Source organism: Nestor notabilis, unplaced genomic scaffold (genome assembly GCF_000696875.1).
Source record: "Nestor notabilis isolate BGI_N333 unplaced genomic scaffold, ASM69687v1 scaffold6618, whole genome shotgun sequence".
In the NCBI taxonomy this organism is placed as follows: Eukaryota; Metazoa; Chordata; class Aves; order Psittaciformes; family Psittacidae; genus Nestor; species Nestor notabilis.
In genome coordinates, this window is record NW_009940557.1 from 19035 (window position 1) to 39864 (window position 20830).

At 37.8% G+C, this 20830-nt stretch overlaps 1 protein-coding gene across 1 annotated transcript in view; it reads right to left on the reverse strand.

Moving 5' to 3' along the window:
• The window catches only part of LOC104410296 (cyclin-dependent kinase 14-like), a 93358-nt gene that overhangs the window by 13521 nt on the left and 59007 nt on the right, over positions 1–20830 (reverse strand). The window lies entirely within an intron of this gene.

The following is a 20830-nucleotide window of genomic DNA, read 5'->3' on the forward strand; positions in this document are numbered from 1 at the left end:
TGCTGAGTCAGTAAAGCATGTTACAGTGCTGTGTTCCTCACAGGTTGCCTATTTAACTATTATATGTTAAAGCTTCTTTCCACTGACAAGCACCAAGCTACCTGCGTATCTCAGAGTGCTGGTGTCACAGAGCTAGATGTTTTAGCTCAGAAATAATTTCAATCCCCATAAATTTAAATATAATGAACAGATATCTAATTAATGCTAGTATAGATGATTTGCACAGATGGTAAAGCAGGTGACCAAGAGCATGGCATGATCAAGAATGTACAGCAAACAGTTGTCATTTTAAGCGGATGTAGTATACATAAAAATAGTAAATTCTTAGGAAATACAGACTTCATTGACTCATGCATTATACTTTATTTCTATTCACTTCAATTGTCCTCCCTCTTGTGATATAATTCAGATTAACTTCTAGCAGCAAAGTATTTAATGCTTCTCACATACATCTTATATCCTCCGCTCATATGAAAAGTTCACATTTGTGCCTTTGGCATAAATAATAAGTATACTGAGAGAATTGCTATAATGAGTTCTCCCAGACCTGTTTTTCCTTCATAAGACACAACTGTCAATGCCTTCTTTAAGTGGAGCCAAGAGGAACACCTAAACTAGCAATTCTAGAAATGCATTTCTGAATAAGTTGTAGAATTTGATATTTCACTAGTGGGATCTTTCTCGTTACAAATTTACACCCAGTTTCTAACAGAAATGAAAATGCTAGGGACTGTTCACAGTGTTTGTTATAAGCTCAGGCCCTGGAATAAAAGGCTGACATTCTCGAGTGAAAGCATCTCACACCAGCCTGGTGCTTGTTTTGCATTGCCATGAATGTACAAAACCCTCTGCCAGCCCTGCCCCTACCTGCACTGCAGATCTTCTGAATAAATCTTTTGCACCTGCATATCTTGAGTCACCGTGATATTCTGTGGTCATTTACATTAGTACAAAACAAGCACGAAGTTAGTGTGAAAATCTTTCGTCCAAGTATGTGAAAGTTTATGACACTTTAGGACAAGCTACAAGTCATCTACTCCCAATCATTTAGAGCTGAAGAAATTTTTTTTTATTACTGTGTCTGCTAGAATATACATATGCATTAAGAGCATTAAAGGAAGGACAACTGTAGAATACTTGTTGCACTTCTTAAGCTATGTATACATTTCTTCATGTTGACAAATTCAAGCTTAAAAAAAAAGGCAAGACTGAGAAGCTAAACCACAAAAATTTCTCTTCAACTCTGCCAAAAATGTATTTAAAAAAATTTAGAAATGGGCTTGAAACTTGAGGGAAAAGTAAGTGACCTCTTAAACAGATATAATTCTTACCTACAGGGTGTGTTTTATGACTCTAGAGCCTCAGATTTGTTATGCAATTTACAATACTAACATGTTTCTAACCTAATATTATTAATGCAAAGATTATTTTTCTCCGTTATCAAATACAATACGCAAGTAGTCTGATTTAGATGTAGTATGACCAGTAGGAGGTGAAAGCAGAGCACCAAGGTGTCAGAGAAACAAAGATGACAGATCAGTGCAATTAAACAGTACAGGTCCATGTGGTTATTTGAACATGCACGTTCACGGATTTTATCTGTAAATATTATTGGAAGTTCATTGCTTTCAGCCCTCCTGAAATATGTATAAATTGGCATTTGAATAAGAGAAAACTAGACCTGCAACCCTGATTCACAACACCAGTATGCATTTCATTATTGTTATTAGGGAGAGCACAATTCTCTCATTAACCAAACAAGAAGTTAGGAGACACTCTTGACACTGTCACTAAATCGATTTGTGCAAGTAACTCAGCTTCTGCAATTATCAAGCGCCTGGTGCCAAGCACGCCCTAGACCACGAGAGGGAGCCCGTGGATAAAAAACAAGGATTCTTCCATCCCGAGTTTAAGTTAAGAAATACGGTCCTCAGTTTTGCAAATCTTAGCAAATAAAAGGAATGTTCTCTCATGAAACGTTATGAATATAAGAAAATTAGCCACATCCTTCTAAATGTGTGTTCTTAATGGTCTCTTATTTTAGGTGAGACACAGGCAGCTAAGGAACAGATTAATATTAAAACCAGAAAAAAATTCTGATACTTCAGTGCAAGGTAGAATATTTCTCAGACTGATTTCATGTAGAACTCGAAGCTAAGAAATGGATTATTCTGATTTTCAAAGTAGCATCAGGCCCAGTAACAGACGATCTGATGGGAGAACACTTTTGAAATTATTCTTATGTGACTCACAATTATTTGTTTTACTAGTTTTCCAATCCATTTCTTTAATAATATTCCAGCACATCTGCTGCTACAGTGTAGAGCCAGCTACAAACAAGTTCCGTGCACTGGAGTACTCAAACCACCTACAATATTTATACATTCTGTCCAAGGGTAGCAGTCAGGCTAAAAACAACTACAGTTTTCTATCATCTAAATTCCTATAATTTTTAAGGCAGGGGCACTTGGTAGTTCAGGCAAGGATCCAGACACTATTTTAATGCATTATACAAACACTACAAAGATTATCCTTCTTCCACACACTTTTTAACATGTACATCACAGAAATCCACAATATGTGACTATCAATCTGCAAACATGGAAGAGAGGCAGCAGTGAAACAACTGCGGTTTTGGATAAGATTAAACAGTCACTGCCCACAGGTGTGTCAACATAAATACATCTGTAAGCATCACTTTGCAAGGGATGCTTCTAAGCAGTAGTCAATCCCATTTCAGTGAGGTGGGATTAGACAACACAAAGCAATGAGTTTTGACACCTGCTATAAACAAAGCAAAGTGGAGTTAATGTAGCACCATGGTGGAGAAGGACCTGCCTTGTTTTGTGGCTTACAAAAGAGAATTAAGAGACCAACGTGGAAAAGGAAAGTGGAGGAGAAAGGGAGAATCCAACAGTCTTCTGGTTTTATGTCAAACTACTGTCCCTTAGCAGTTAGGACTGATAATCCAAACCAAACTACTGGCAGCATCTTAGCATCTAACTGATTATATGAAGGAGCCAGCTGTAGGAAACCACTGGTACCCAGCCAGTGCTGGAAAGCAAGCCTAACCTTACAGCAATCAGTGGAAGTGTAAGATACAGGAGACGCAGCAGCCTGGGACAGCAGTTTAACAGCAGGAGCCTTTACCTAACAGGTGACCTCCTAGCCCTGACTACTTTTTCATAGTCCACCACTTACTTCTCATTCCAACCATGCCAACAGAGTTCTGTCTCTTCTACATTTAAACACTTGTTCTTTCCATTTCATATCCAAAACCCATGAAAAACCACCACTGCTTTCATAGCAATCAAACCCCAACTTAATGTTGGAAACAAGCTTTTATTTGCTATTGAGAATTATTGGGCGGGGGTGATGGAGTGAGTGGGGGGGGGGGGGGGGGGTGAGAGAAGAAGAAAAAAAACCCAACTTGTTCGCTTTCTCTCCTGATAATCTGCTGATCTGTGAGCTAAACATTCAACTTGCATGGGCTGAGATCATATTTTCTAAATTAAATTACTAACACAAGAATAATCTAAAATTCTCTAATTTGGAATGGGTTTAAAGTTTTCCAGGGACCAGGATAGTTACGGTTTGTGTGAAGAAACTCCAAAACCTACCAGGGGTTTTGCTGTTCCACACTATATACAACACTCTGGGCTCTTTTATTCCCTAACAAATGAGACAAAATGACCTCTTCAAGTCTTGCTGTTCAAAATCAGGATCAGATTCTAATCCAATTTGTAAGGTAAGAAATCTATTTATATGAAAATAACAGATTTATAATTTATCAGGGTACTGAGGGCCAAATACCCTTACTGCCAGTTGACATTGTTATGGTTTGGCAGAAAGTTATGTAAACAGAACCTGCTGTTCAAATCTCCACATACAAGCATGATATAGAAAGAATTCCCAGGAAACACAACACAAATGCATTAAGGTCTACTGCATTGCCTTGATTTTTTAATATAAGAAAAAAGTTGTTTGCATTTTGCATCTGATTTTACAAAGACTCATCATACCCATAATTAACCTGCTCCCTGGTGTGCAAGGGAATCATTATGTTATGGTGAGCATTGTGCTACTCTACCAACACTATTAGTCATGTTGGCCTGTATTCTGCTTTGAATGCAAAAACATTGCCTATTACTGCCATGTGATAAAGTCATTCTAGGTAACAATTTGTCCAGGGAAGTCATCTGAATCTCTTATGAGATGAGCAGCAGTGCAAATCTTTCCCACTAGCATTTTCCCAAGTGCTGGCATAGTTGATAAAGAACAAGCATTTCCATATGCACTACCACTTCCCATTATACAAAGTTGTGTATTACTGAAATAACACTTTAACCCTGTTAGTTCTGACAATCCTCAAGAAAGGCGATGGTCTGGACTTTAGCAAGACAGAGGACATGCAGCCTGTGGTATTATTCAGGGCTTTGTAGCAACAGAGCAGAATGAAAAACAAGATCAGCATGCAAATGAGCTGCCTTTCCTCAGACAGTATTTATGGAAATCAGACTAAGCAATTTGCTCAATTTTCAGTTTTTTTTCACTTTAGGTCAACTTGATGAACAGATAAAGTCAAAAAAATGCTGGGAGAGTGAAATAAAAAGCGGAAGAATATTGCCGAGCCACTTCCAAATCAGCATTCTCTTTCTGTTGAGTGAGATTTGGAGGTTTCAGATACTCTATTTTTCAACAAAAATCTGTTAAAATCTTCCAAATCATATATATCCAATGAAGCTTTCAACTTAGTTAAAAACCTAGGAGTTCTTTTCCTTTTCATTTGAAAAAAGTACACTACTGCTTTAGATTTGGCTTTTGAGTTGCAGTGTGTTCCAGGGTTTCACTATGGCAGCTCCATCACTCCCAGAGCCACCTCTGAATATGGAATTTCCCATCTGGTCTGGATGAGGAGAAGCTTATGTGATCTTTCTCTCACAGTCTGTCCTGGTGTTAAGCCATTTGTCCAGATGATCCACCTACTGCCACATTCCCCTCCCAAGGAATCACTGTTAGGTAGATCTTAACCACATCTTTCAATACCAGGGAAACTGTTGCACTGCCACCTGATAGGGTCAGTGAGCACAAAGTGCACGTAGTAGTGAAGACCAAAGGAGGAACTTTGTCCTTCAGCTTAGCATCTGGTCTTAGTCTAAGAGGTTAAAAGAAATATTCAGCAACTGTTTGTGTATTACACATGCTGACTCAGAGTCTGCTGACTGACAACTGTGGCAAGGCTTCCTCCAGCTCTCTGCTGGGCATGATGGATGACAGCTGAGTGTCAAATTTAATACCCAAAAGATAGAGACAGGAATGGAATTGCCTCGATACCAGTCACTTCTTCACATCAGTTTAGCAGTTCAGTTTCCATAAGAAAAAATAAATCTATCAGTTTGTGTAATGCACTTAAGCATCTGTTAGATTGAGCCTGAACACATTTTAACTTTGGGAAGGTTGTGGATATTCCAGGATTCCCAGCTGCAACGAAAATGAGTCACCTCATTTTTCACTAAATAAACGATGTCTATCAGCTAAGGTGGCAACAATATACTTACTTGGATTCACGAAAAATAAAGACCATATGCCTATTAATTGTGAGACTAAAATACTGAAGCCCTACTTCATCAAATGAATGGCAAAATTATGTATAGTTCCTAAACCAGGAATCCACATTAATTCAAAGTTAAAACAATTGAACTGAAAGTGTGTGATCAAGGCAGTCTCCTCCCATATGGAAAACACTAAAGGCTTTGTTCAGAGCCTGAAAATGGCATTCTAGAAAAAAAATATTTTTCTTACATAGAAAACTCCGTATTTTTTTCAGTCAACTCTCATCAAAACATCCCTTCATTATTCCCAATCCAGCGAAACAGAGATGCAACATATAAAGCATACAGAAAATGTAATGTAACTTGTGTGATTCCTCTTCAAACAGAAGTGTTAAATAAGAGCCCGTAACTCTCTACAGACAAAATAAGACTTTCAAATTCTTATTCTTAATTTTACATATAAAACAGGTTGTATTTTTTGCTTCCTTATGTCCCTGTAAATGCTATCAAAGCCATTAAAAAAACTTGCAGTGATGATACATAGTAAAAGGAAAAAGAAATTCAACAACCACCATTTTATATGCACAATGGTAATGTGTTGCAGAATATGTTGAATGTGATCTGCATTCATTCAGGACATTAAATCAGAATTTATGGATTTAAGAGAAAAACAAGGCTGGTTAGGAAACAAGCTGGCCGGAATATTTTTTTGCAAGTTATTTTGTGAATGATCTAATCACTGTCTTAAAAAAATAAAACAAGGTGTTAAATTCTTTCAAGAGCTCTAAGAAGTACCTGTTACACAGATGATGAGTACAGAACACAAGAGCAACAAAAAAAAGAAAGAGAAGGCACTTCCTCACCAACCCCATAAGCTTGTTTCTGCTGCATGTCAAGTGATGCTGTTTCTTGGAAAAATATGTTACTGATGCTTATGCTCTAAGGTGAAAAAAGAAGCAGTAAGATCAGCATGAGGTTCACCTACAACAAAAAGCTGACTCTTTCAGCCATCAAATGGAATAGTGTCATCTGATTATACGTGGGTAATAAAACTCACTTTGAGCAGAAAGAGTGATTTATGACGAAGCTGGCTTCAAAAACATTTAACTAATGTGCCAGTATGCATGAGGGAACCAAAACATGAAATTATTATCAACATTCCCACAAAATTTTAAGAACACACATTAATTAAAAAAAATAAATAAAATCGAGTTCAACTACTATTTATGCTTTAGCTCTGTCAAGGATGAAAAATGAGGTACTTGAAACAGTTAAAGACCCAACTGTTCTTAAAATCCTTTCCCCATAGATGCAAAATAAAAAGAAGTCTTGCCAGGAAACCTTTCAAGTATGTGATTTTTCCAACCTTACTTTGTGTAATAAATGATATTTGAGTAGCTTCCAGCATCAAAAAGTTAAATTTATCCCAACAATGCTTCCACACTAGTTGTGGCACAAGTAAACAAACTCCTTGCTCTCTTCATACTCATGGTAATGGCAGCTACCTTTTTAAGGGACCCTGTTGGAGACACCACTGCAACTGTGCTACCACAAGGAAGACGACGGGGACTGGAGACTTCATAAACACGCTTGTCCGCCTTCACAGAGCCAGGCTCTACCTACTCTCTCTGCACAAGCTGGGTGCGACAGCTGGGAGGAGGAGGAGAAGGAGGAACAGAGCAGTCATCAACACAGACCCAGCATCGCAGACCATCCAGACAGCATTAAATGAAATCCCCAGCCTTACAACAAAGCACTACTGATGTTTGATATGCCACTGTCCTTAAGTGCTCAGTCAGGGGAGAGTTTTGTTTATTTCAAAAAGGACCTACTGAATACATACTACACTTTGAGTCACAAGAACATCTCTGTCAGTGAGATGTCTTAGAAACTAATTCTGTCCAGAATCCAATCTAAAATGGAGAGAGAGCAAACCCAGAGTAATTTAATCTGAATTCTGCAATGAGAAAAAAAGCAAGTGTGAGACAACTTGTACTGGGCTGTAGCATCCTCTTCCTACAGGTAGTCAGCACATCTCATCATAACGTCCTATTTTAGTAAGTTACAACTTCCATAAGATTTCACATGGTGGAAGAAACTGGGGGTTTTTGTTTGTTTTTTATTTGGTGATTCTTACAAAAACTTTTCTGTGAATGAGACAAATGCTAAAAGCATCAAGAAAGCAGGATTTGGCAAACTTATTTTGAAAACAGAGGGGCCTATTGCTGTAGAGACAGAATCCAAAATTAGGAATAGAAGGAAAAAATGGCAAATTCCTGACAGATACTGCACTTTCCCTCAAACCAGTGCAAGCATGCAGCAATTTAGCTAAATTACAAGCTAATTAAAAGCATAGTACATGCTAAAAGGAGACTGTTTATCTCAAAATAAAGAGTGCTCCTCTGTGAGGGATGCTCCATGCTGCAGCAGCAGAATGGAGAACCTGTTCCTTCAGCTTTCCTAGCCACTAAGTACTGAGCCACAGTACTAAGGAGTCTCCTTCCATCGTCAATCTCATCATCCATAATGCTAAGCTACATTCAGTGTCTCTGATATGTGCTTTGGACCTGCAAAAACTATAAAACACCTCAACAGGATGAAACTGATCCTTAGGAAGAAGAGAAGAGAATTTGAAAGCTTTTGTCAACCTTGAAGCTGAGGATCAGAAAAGGCTGGGAAGAAAACTCATGCAGAAGACTACAGGTGACTTAACAGTTTTTTTATCCCTTCCTCCAAGGAGGCAAGTTTACTTTTCTGGCATTGCTAGAGCTTGTGAGCTCTCAAATAAGGTTACAAAGACGGAATGATTCCACCAAGGAAAATCTTGGTGTTAATACATACACAAGAGCAGCTTCTGCTGCTTTCTGTAATGGAAGGTCTCTTCCTTACCATCTGGGGACAAACAGAATTGTTTTGTTTACTACAAAGGAGAAGGAAGATAGCAATTTTCTGTCAGGACCCCCTAGGTCACGAGTCATGCTTGTTCACGTACCCTTTAAAATCTGCTCTCATTTACTCTGTAGAAAAAGGTATATACTCTGCATTTCAGATTTCCTATCCTGTTTGTGTTGTAAAGCCTTTGGAATAACCCACCTAAACAGATAGTCCCCTCCTAAATACGCTCTTTAAAGATTTATGTCACGGGTTTTTACTGACTTTTTTCTTTAAACTGAAAAAGGGAGGGGGGGAAGGAGGGAAGCCAAAAGCCTGTGGGAGGCTTTCGTGAAATGTACTTCCACAAGCCCTGCCGTGCTGGCTCAGCAGCTGGCTCATTTGAATTCCAGGTATCCACTACACAGGTGATTTTTTCGGAAATGCTGGCTTATCAGAAAAGCCATGCTGCTTTTGGATCATAATGCTGGTTTTACGGTCTTTTGAAGACCATAAAACTAGCTCAGTTAACACACACAAATTCTTACTGAGTGTTCCAGTGTTCAATCTCATTGACATGGGCAAAGCTACACCATTGCATCAAGATATTTAAGGGCTATTCAGCTGGAGAGTTTAGTTAAATAATTAACAGATAAAATCTATGCATCTTCCTATGAATCATTATAAATATAGCATAAAATTGTATTTAAAATAAAATGATGTTTTTTCACTATGGTATTGTTTAGCCACAACTGTTTCAACAAACCAGCACATTTGGGATCACATCCATTACTGATAAGGATCATCACTGCACCAGGTCCTGATCAAATGGTTTTCATAGAAAGCAATCCATGTTTTCCCAGAGCAAAACCCCACTCTGAAGCAGCGAAGCACACTGTACTTCTTGAATACTGGAAACCCTTAATCTCTGGCCTGGTGCCCAGGCACAACACATCGGAGGAGCAAGTGTGCCTTGTTATGACACCAGACCAGGACTCGCCATTCCTTATGCACAAGGAACAGCATACGAATGGCACAATAGAAGCTCATGACATGTGAATCTTAGGGAACAGAAATACATTTGCAGTGGAGAGGAAAGCTTTTGTACTAAGGCAGATAGAATATCATAGCTAGGCTAACTGAGCTGCTGAGCTTACTGCCTGGGGTCAAAAAAAGAGAGTAGTAACATGAAAATTCTTTTTCTCACCTAAAAATCCTGGGGAGGTAACATATACCAGGACCTATATATTAAGCCTGGTGCTCAGCATCACAGAACAGCATGATACTAGAATTCCATCAGATCATCCAAAATTTTGCCAACTCCTTATTTTGCCAAGTAAAGTCTTGATCTTGTCATAATCTCAATGTTGAATAGATTCATGCAGCTACACGGAGCCCAGTGAAGCAGTGGGCATTTTGTCAGGTTTTTTTTAAGCAACCATTTGTTCAATCTGCAGTAAATGAAGGCAGCCAGTCATGCTGCCATTTGAAGAATGTGCAGGTACAGGTGTTAAAATACTTCTGAAACAGTGAGGGCATTAATAATGAGCTCCAGTTGTGCTGGGTATATGTGGTGGGTATTAAGAGCACTCTTCCTGGATGTCTAAATATCCTGCTGATTCCTACACTGAACCTTACCAGAATTCCCAAATCAAATCACTTTTAAAATGTCTAACCTTATCACTAAAAATCCATTTCAAGTGATTCAGTTTCAAGTGTGCCTCCTACAACAAACCACAGCATGATGTTTTGTGTATTCATTCCAAACAGTAGCATTTTGCTGCTAAAAAAGCAAGAGGCTTATACTCCTGACTATCCTTGTGAATCATAAGAACAGAACAAGCAAGCAGAATGAAAACTGGAAGTCTAAATAGTATAGAAATATTGGGTTTTTCCTAAAAACTGGGGACATGCCAGTCTACTTCTGATGGAGAGACATTGTCTATAAAAGCATTGAGACATTTTAAGTAGGGCTGGGGCAGAATTCCAGGGAGATACTCATTCTCATCTAGAAGATGGTAACATCAATGGGGAGGCTGTGTCTGAAGAGAACCCATATCCTTCACTGCAGTGTAGTGAGCTAGCACACCTCATGCCAGAGCATTTTGGAAATTTTCAGTGAATTCTTCACTAGAGCATCTACCCATTTTCCTAACACCTTCTTTACCCATTTCCTTGCAAGTCCAGTAGGAGGGATGGGTTCATTTTGCTGACACCATGTGGCACATGCCCAAATGCAGCAATCAGAAGTGGGCTTTGAAAGAGTGCAGAGTGATGAGATGCTCACATTTTCTGAAAAATTGGAAACTGTGTGATTTAACCATTCATTGCTCATTTTGCAGCTGTGGCTTTAACAATCAGCTGGCAGGTAGCCTAAGGCTTTTCATTTTGCTTATTTAAATGAAGGTGAAAGCAGGTGTCACTCAACTGCAAGAGGCAGCTGCACTCCCAGCTTCAGCGAACTCATTTGTCTGCTTTGACAATATTGCACTCAGTAACTTTGCCCATGACTTCTGAGCTCCCAAGAACACCAGGCAGGAAGGATTAGGGTGTAGTCATCTCCTGTCTCCATTTAAACTTCCTCTAAGCCATGTGCAGGGCAGCTGCAGTTGCAGTCCTTGCTCTTTGCAGCCTCACTTTGGGGCAAAAGGGATCTACTTCCCTGGAGCTGCTGGAACTGTTCCTCTCTACTTGCTGGAGAAGGGACCTGCAAGGATTGGGCAGACTTTGGAGAACATACTGCTTACTGCTCCAAAAAGGAACTGATGGGGTTTGCACGGAAACAATCAGTGATGAAGTATGAGTGAAGGAAGGCAAATCCTCAAAAGATCTGTGCTGCTTAAAACCTGCAAACAATATAAACCAACCAAACTAGAGGGGGAAATGGATAAATAAATAGGATACGCAAATACAGAAAAGAAAATTTGCACAGACACATGTTAAAGAGTTTCAGTACCGTTATTAGTCAATAAGGATGGAGAGTAAGAGAAAGACTGGAGTTACAGTTTTTTATTCCCCACCCCCAACACATTATGGTCCACAAAAATACATGGCCTAAAATACTGATGTCACAAGGCTGAAAAATGATGGGCGGTCAGGTACAAGAACAGTAAAATAACTACATTAATTCTTTAACATGAGCAACAATGCTATTACAAGGCAAATCCTAACATTTCAGCATTTTAAAGATGCCACTGAATTAGTAGAAAGGAAGATGTTACACCAGTGAAACAAGGGTAGCTAACTATGCAACTTATTGGCGAGAAAAATCAACCTCTCAACAGTGTAGGCACAGCTGATCTCGTAGACTACGTGAGGAATGCAGATGAGCAGCACGATGTTATCATTAATCTAGTCAAAAGGCTGCAAAAGGAACAAAACCATGGAAGCATTAGCAAGAATAAGGTAATACAAAACAACAGTGATCGGAAGCTGCATTGTAAATACGTTTTACTGAAAGTAAATGAAACCCAAAGAAGAGATGGCTCTGGTAAGAAACAGATGTTTCACTACCCTTAGTTTTCACCTACATTCACTGGTCTGGTAACTTATTTTTTTATGGAATAGGGTACTGTAGGAATTTCCTGGAAAGCTCCATAAAACAAACAAAATAGGATTTGTCCTGGCTACAGTTACTACATTGCTTTGAACTGCTAAGCAGTTGATAAAATTATATAATGCTGTGAGATCAGCAGGAACTCGTGCCTACTCCTCCCTATCCAAGAGAAAGGAGCAATACTAGCACACTATAGACAGTCCAGCAGCACAGAAATGGTATTAACCAAATATCTCAGTCATCAGACCAAAGCAGACTATAACAAAATGCCCAGGATCTCCAACATACAAATTATTAAGGCCTCTTTTTAAACAGTATGGGCAAAGTATTGTATGGATGCACACCAAGATGAGACATGAAGGCTACGTAACAGATTGACAAAATCCCTGTCTGCATTCCCTCTGATTTTACTGAAGGGCGAGTTCAGCAATAAAAATTTTTGCAACTTTTCTCTCTCTATGAGAAAAGCGCAATTGCCAGCTATTGTAAAACAATAGGGAAAAGAACCCACAAATGTAATACGTTCTAAGATGAAAATGAGTTATAATGTAAATAATTCCCTTTTTGAAGAAGTAACTGCAGAATATTTTTAAATAACTTTAAAAAGAATTGAGTAAGAGTTATTCTATAAACACAAGTCCCTGTTATAACACAGCAAAGTTTAATCAAACTGAAAGTTTACAAGGTCAACTGATTTCTCACCCATCAAAAGATACAGAAGTCCAACTGTAAACTTTCACTGCAATAAGTAGGTATCTAAAAAATTTCCTTTGATTTCTCTTCTGGAAGTAATCATCATCAGGGCGATCATATTTATGTGAGAACATACCTACTGCACCATACTACTCTCTCTGTTAAGAATTTACCTTATGTCGTTCTGCTCCATCACTGACAGGTTTGGGAATTTACACCACAGCCATTTGGATCATGCTGTGCCCCAAAAAAAGTACTGTAATGAAATTCTCATTACGTTCTCACGAAATATATTATTAGCTCTCTCTGATGTACTTGGAAACAGACCTCAATTGCCAGAAATACTGCTACACGGTGATACACATGCACACTCTAAAGACAAATAGTGAACACAGAACATTTTTCTTGCTGTTACTGTCAGCTAGAGAATCCAGTTTTGCTGTGGACTCCAAGTTACTTGAAATGGAGCATTCAGAAGACTGGGAAAGAAAGAACCGGAGCAACAAGAATAAAACATAATTTTGTATACTTCAGAACCTGCTCTATTTATTTTACACTCAAACAACGGAGAATACCTACTGCATTAATATCCTAGTCAGGTAATTTTCCTACTCTCAGTTCCTGTACGAGACCTCTTTTTTTACATATTTTCTTATGAAGTAGAATATATTCCATTTCTGCAGCCTTTTTTCTTTCCTTTTCCTACTTATTAATACTGACTTAGTACAGTACTTTTCAAGGCAGTTTCAAACTAATGCAGGTTATTTTTTTCCCTATTGGTTACTTATCTCTTATAACAGAAAGACAGTAATAAAAAACCCTATTAAAATAAAAAAAAAATCAGGAGATATGGCTCCTTCTGATTTTCTTTTCTCTGTGCAAGTCACATTAATAATGGCAACACAAAAACAGTGAACACACAGAAACTGTGCAACAGCATATATGATGCATATTAAAAACTATGCTGAAATTACACACAATTTTCAATATATATCAAATAAAATGCCTAAATTGTTTAGCTGCAGCCATTTAATAGACTAGAAAAGCAGCAGTACTAATTGAGTTGGATTAATGTTAGCCCTTGAAAACTGGAAACCTCTTGAAATCATTAAGCTTATCTGAAAACTTACATTTAGCTTATAGAAAGATATGAGGATTAGCAACTTGTGTAAATGGCAGCAATAGTTGAAGACAGTCATACAGCAAGTGCTCAGCATCTTGCTAAATTATTACCTAGTCTAGGACACTGATTCAGGAAACACTAAACCAGGTCTTAAAGTCTACCCTTATTCCAGATAGGTGTATTGCAATGTGGCATGTGCAAGGGCTGAAGGGGTGATTTCTCCCCAGGTACCAAGATAGAAAAAGCTATCTAGTTTTACCAGTTCTTAGGAAGGCAGAAGAAATCAGATATTATTCCTGAAGTCTCTTGAGAAACAGAAAGTATATAAACGCGCAGACAGGAAGGCATATAAACTTTAAGATTCTTACAATCTGTCTCTAAAATCATCATCTAAAACCGCCTCACATTGATTTTTAGACATTTTGAACTTTAAGGATGTTTGAACTTGAGCTTAGATTATAAACAACAATTTTGGCTCTTCACAAAATCCGCATTTGGCATGTGATATGCAATTGAGGCACAAGTAAAAGAGGAAAGGCAAAAGAGAAGATTCAAATGCATTAAACATAGTGCCTTTATTTACAAAATGGAAAGAGAAAGCAGTGTGACTTTGATGATTATCTTCCCTAGTAAACAAAGCCAGCATATCAGAGCAGGTTTATGAATGTGCCTGTGCTTTTATACAGCACAGTATTATCTTACAGCATAAGCTGTTGGATCACAGACCAGTGCTTTTGTTCAGAATGGCTTCAGCTCCATTTATAATATACACAGATTGCTTGCAACTGGATTTCTGTTCAGTGTCACCTGCATGCAAAAATATTTGCAATTACAGCTCCGTCACAGATGTGGACACATCCTGTACACAGAGAGATTTTATGTGGGGAGAAAACAATCTATTTCTATGGTGTATGGGGCCAAGAAGGAAGATGGCAGCAAAGATACACACCAGCATAAGTAAACAGAGCTATACTGACTTACACCAGCTGAGCCTCAGTATGTTTTTTAAAACATATTGCCTGTAACCACCCCCTCAAAGGCCAGAGGTGAGCCTGGAAAAGCAACAAGGCTCCTTTATAATTATAGCCCATTTCTCACTCAGCAACTGGAATATGGCAGATACTAAAGAAACATTCTGATCCAAAGAAAACCACAAAGCCATTGTTTTCCACTGAGCCATGTCTTAATTTGCTTTCTTTTTCTGATAGCCAATTACTTTTCACATTTTACACTACCAAGCTGATAGTAAGCCAAGCACTTGCAATCCCAGCCGTGCTCAGGGTTTTGCTCAGAATTAGCCAGCTGAAGAGGCACATCTCACAAGCAGAAGGTGACACTTACGTGCTCCAGGTTGTTTGACTGGCTGGCCTGACATCCAGCCAGTCGTTCGAAGTCAAGGATGGGGTTACACATTCATTTCTTATTTCTCCTTATCCTCTTCCCTCCTGCTACCAGCTGGCAGTTACCCTGGCAAGTGTCTGTCATACATTGCAGAGTATTTTTATGACTTTAAACATGGATGAATGGGAGGTTACATGTCCCCTCTTCTTAAAAAAATATTAACAGAATATAAGATATAACTTCAGTAGTTTTTAAAGCCTCCTTTCCTGCCACACATAGGCAATATTCCTCAAGAAATTTTCCTACACTTTTACAACATTGCTATTTTTAAATCCTAGGCCTAGTTTGTTCGCCCAGTACCATATGGGTTTAATGATACAAGGCAAAGAACAACACAGACTATGGCTAAGCAGACATGGTAAGGACAGGAGTTCTTTATGAGAGGCAAATGCAATTTAACATCAAATACCTTGTTGCCTGTTACAAAGGAAAAAGGCTACACATGCAGTGATACAGAGGGCAATACACTGCAGTCAGAGAGCTAAAACTGAGCTTGAACTCCTTAAAAAGAACTCTTAAAAAATCCAAAATCCTTTACAAAGCATGAATAAGTAGAAGATTTACTTTGGTTTTTAAAGATCATTTTAAAGGTTAATTCACCTCATACTTGCCTACTTTGGAACTACTTTCATTTGAAGTTTGGCATAAGAGATAAAGCCCAGAAAGGAAGCTTGTAAAAGTGGTATCGGTGCAAACCTGCAGGCAACTGCAGCAAAATACTGAATAAGTGCTAACAACTTCAAAGAGAAGACCCACAGGTAGAGAAGCCTGCTATTTATTTAATTAATTTCAGTGGTGCTGAAGAGAAGTGAAATACTTTGCGTATTATTATAATAAAGCAAAGCAAAGGTAAATTCATTAGCAGGATATAATACATGTACTTCTCTCATTCTACATCCATGCTGTGTTACAGAAGATAGAACTCACCAGTCAGGATTCTACTTAATTAGAGTTTCAAAAAAACCCCCCCAAACCCTCATTTTCCTCATTAAGTCATTGATGGAAGGAAAATGGAGAGAGATGGGAGGCAAACACAACCTATTTATAGAAAACTTCCCCCTCTAAGCAAGCACTATCTATTTTACAAAAATGAAGACTTTTTCTCCAACCAGATTCATCACCTGTAACAAATAAGGTAGCATAGATCCCATGCCTGCAAAATGACAACTCAGATCCAGCCTCACAAATACATCTATTCCATCAAAGATGAAAAAGCTATGTTTTAGAGCCAAAGTAGGTACCAAGCGACAGAAAAAAAATCTATTGAATAATGAAACAGGAATAAAAACCCAACAAATTTGACTAAATACCTCATTACACAGATGAACTTCAAAACCCAACAGTTAAAAGTACTCATCCCTTGGGTTTAGCATTTCTAGCTTCCTAAAAAATGTTCTCAACACAATCTATCAGAAAGCATGGTTCCTTTGGGTCCATTGTAAGCTTAAATGAAAGTGAGGCCTGTTAAAATGTATTATTTCAGGCTTTAGAGGACGTCAGTGACATGAAGCAAACCTTTAGATAAAGAACCACAGGGAAAAAGCTCTACGGCTTCACAAATGCCTGTTAACATTTCAGTCGTGGAGGAAACACTACTAGACTGCATTATATGATACAATACACTTCAGGCGTGTAGTCATACATATATATGTATGTGTGTATGTATATATTTAAAAAAGAAAAAAATATTGCTAGTCTTTTAAACCTTCAGTAACAGAAGTAACTCTTCCATTTGCATTTAAAAGGAAAATGCCATTTTTCATAGCTATCTAAAATTGCAAACTCTTAAGAGTCTTTGCTGTACAGCTCCATGCAGGAAACTAGCATTTGTGGTGTCGGCCTTTGGCATACCAGGGTGCTGGGCTCAACAAATGGATGTTTTTCTCTTTTAAATACTTTTTAATACTGTGCATTATGGCACCCAATAGAGCAATACCAGAAAGGAGTCCTCAGCTTTTTGCACTATGCATGTCAGGAAAGACAGAAGCTTCTGGCTGCAAGCTTCCACTCCTGCTGTGCCACACTACCTGCAGTGTGAGGCTCCTGCGGTGCGCATACATCCTGCAACTGTGTTTGCAGAGTGAATGCCTATTTACAGATAAAACAGCATTTAAATGCTGTTGTCCTGCCTGTGCAGAGATCTGCACAGTATCAGGAGAACTCTTTGTACTTTATTCTTCCAGTGAAATGTAATTTCCAGTGTAGTTGGCACCAAGACTAAAGTTCAGCCAATGCACAGATTATTCCCTTATCAGGAAGGCTTCAGAGCCTGGGAGGAAAATTCACTTTGATCTGTAGTGGCTCTCAGAAACTTCACGTAAAGTGGAAAAGACAGAATACTTTCCCACTTAAAAAATTCTCTCCAGAAGAAAAATGAAGCTAGCATAAGAAATTCAACTCTGATCTGGTCTGAATCTGTTAAGAACAGCAAGTATAAAAGCACATCTTTATATCAAAATCACAGCTGTAACCAACTTGGTACCTCCAGTGTGGCCCAGCATAAGGCATACACAAGCATACTGCAGTCTTCCTAGTGTAAGCAGCTTTAACATTCAATTAATTCATGCTGAGCATCACCAGATCCAAGGAGCTGTCAATTCTCCTCAGTACAGGGCTATCAAAAGCCGAATGATAGTTCTCAATTTTATGTAGTTTTATTTTGATTCAACAGATTGCCTCACATATTTTTCGTATTCCCATGGTTTTACTGTTTAATATGTACTCGATCAAACCTTCATCCTGTCTCATGCATGTATTACAAGACTAAATAGAAATGCTGAGACTGTATTAGATTATTGGTCCATGAGACCTAGCACCTTGCAACAAAACCTTAAGCTGCTTGTCTTAGAGAATGGCAAAACAGTTTGCTGGATTTTCTCAGTTGTGCTGGAAATGGTGATGGCACATCACTAGTTTGATACTTCAAGACAAAAGGCTTGTTAGCTCTTACAGATTATAATTACACTTTTCTCTTTTATGTTCTATGATGTGGTTCTATCCAGAAAGTAACCTCAGTTCCAATAAGTAGGAAAAAAAATAGGAGTAAAAAGGTAATGTTATACTGATTAAACCAAATCACCTCTGCATTAAGACATTTTATTCACTGTTAAACCTCTTTGAAAAAGCAACATACATACACATTTTCTTTGGTAAGTACAGGTTTTTTTAAAGAGATTATTCACACTTTTAAGTATAGGCGGGAAAAAGAATTACTATTATCAGATCCAAAGTGTGACCATAACCCCATGCAGCTTGCTTATTCATCAACATCTCTAAGTGCTGGTCCAATTCTGAGAACAGATTCAGGTTTATAAATCTTGCTTTTTTATTGAGGCCTATCTCAGTAATGGAATCTGAAAGTGATTACTATAAGCAGCAGCTGTAACAGAGAATCAGTGTATATTACCATTTAAAAACCCATATGTGTTTGAGACAATAGAAGTTGGAAACACAAGCATAAAGAGAAAACTTCTTAAACAAAACTTAAAGATCAATCTCTGTTCTTAATTTACTGTATACAACCACTTAAGCCATTATTAAATATAAATAAATATCAGTTGTAATAAGGAAGAAATATATGTGGTGTGCTGGCTTGCATCTACTCTTGCTATGAAGATATGTGAAGAATACCAATAGTAGAGATACACAAAAGCATTTAGAAAATCTCTCTTTGACCTCCACTTGATAACTGCTGAAACAGCACACATACAATGTTGTTTAATTTCATTTACGTAATAATGTGAAATTATACAATAGGAAATCAAAGAGGCATTTAAGAATTTTAAACTGTTATTCATATTAAATTCAATTCATGTTTCCTTACTACTCTTTCTTATTATTTTGTGACTTTCCTACTAGAATGTAACTGATTCCCTAAAAGCCTCAAGCTGCAACCTGGACTCATACATGCTATGGATGTGTAGATAAGACTAATAACAATGGCAACAAATACAACACACATACCTTTTGTTGCAAGTTGTGTATTTCAGACTAGGACTACAGGACAAATGGATTAGTTTGCAGGTGCACTGTACCTTATACCATTTTCAGAGGACTACCCTTTGTTACAGGAAAACCATCACCTTTGGATGTTGAAAATGTAAACTACGGGAAGACTTTGTGAAGAAGTCTTTTATTGGTTGATCTGCTTCTTTCACAGCTGTGTAAGTGCTCACCGTGTGGGAGTTAATTGTATTAGTTATCTGGTTTAACAACCTGATTAATTTTATACTTCAGTGCTATTAACTACCATACCACGTGATTCACTGGAGAATGAATGAATTTAATCCTTCTGTTCAAATACAAAACCAAACAAGAATAATCCTGTTTTATAACTTTTAAATAGATAACTTAAATTCTTAATGATGCTTAGAGTACATTAGGATGGCACTCACTGAAGCTATTTAGCTAAGGGTAACTAGACACTTCCATTAGCAAGGCTAATTAATCAGGATTTAAAAATTAACTCTGATTTACATTGGACCATAAAACTATCCAGTCCAAATTTTATCTTTTTAATTGAAGGTTTGTAAAAGATGAAATTAAAGAAACTATCAATAAATTACCCTTTGTTATTTCAGCACCATTCTCAATATTTGCAGCAGAAGTTTTTAAACACAATTGAAAAAACTGGCAGGCCTCAAATCTCATACTAGAGTGTATTTGTCCTGGCATTTTAACACACAAACAATTGCAAAGATAGGTAAGAGAAAAGAAAATGGGAATATACGAAAGGTTTACAAAAGGCATACAAAAATAGGTTTATGTGATAGACCTATCACTTCCACTTTTTGCACTTAATCATATGATCTCATATGACATAGTGCAAAAATGCCCCAATAAAGGAAGTGCTGATTTCTGCTGTTAGAAGTCTAGTTAATTTCCATAGCAAAAACGCTCCCTAAAATTTTACCACAGGAAATTAACTGAAGCCCCAAAGAGGAATTTATTGTTCTCAAAATGTCATGTTCTATAAATAAGGAGGAAATTTCATCCCAATAAATGAGAAGAATTTAAGAAAACAAAACCCTAAAACTGGCCCAGGAGTTGCTAGCTTAAAATACACAAGCTGGCAAGCAAATGAAGCAATTAGACACGTCACAGGAACTGCTCAGAATTGCTGCTCCTTGTGTATGCTGCAGCACAGCTATTTTTCCATGGCACAGAAGTTTCAGGGTATTAGCCAGCAGGCAAAAATGCAAAGTATTTTACAGAAAATGAAGTATTTTTATATCACAATCAAATATGGTCTTGGTTTAGAGAGATACTTTTTTCTGAGGCATTCCTAAAAGAAGTTGCTATATTCCCTGATGTCCCAACAAGAGATATGATACAAGCAAGTCTGAGTAAAATGAAGAATGTAATTTTTATAAACAATTATGAAAGATGGTTTTTTTTCCTCCCCATGGGCCAAAAAAGAATCCAAAAAAACCCCTCTGCATTTGAGATCAATGGCTTCTAAAAAAATAACTTTTAAAAGCAAGGGTATGCTCATCCTTCCCTTCTAAATCTGTGGTCAGAAGCAAATCAGAGACTGCTAGGTTGAAGGAAGAAGCTGCTCTTGCGGTACTTTCCCTGATGGCCACACCACAGTAACAGAAGCCGCTTTGGCTAGTATCGGGGTGAGCAGTGGCT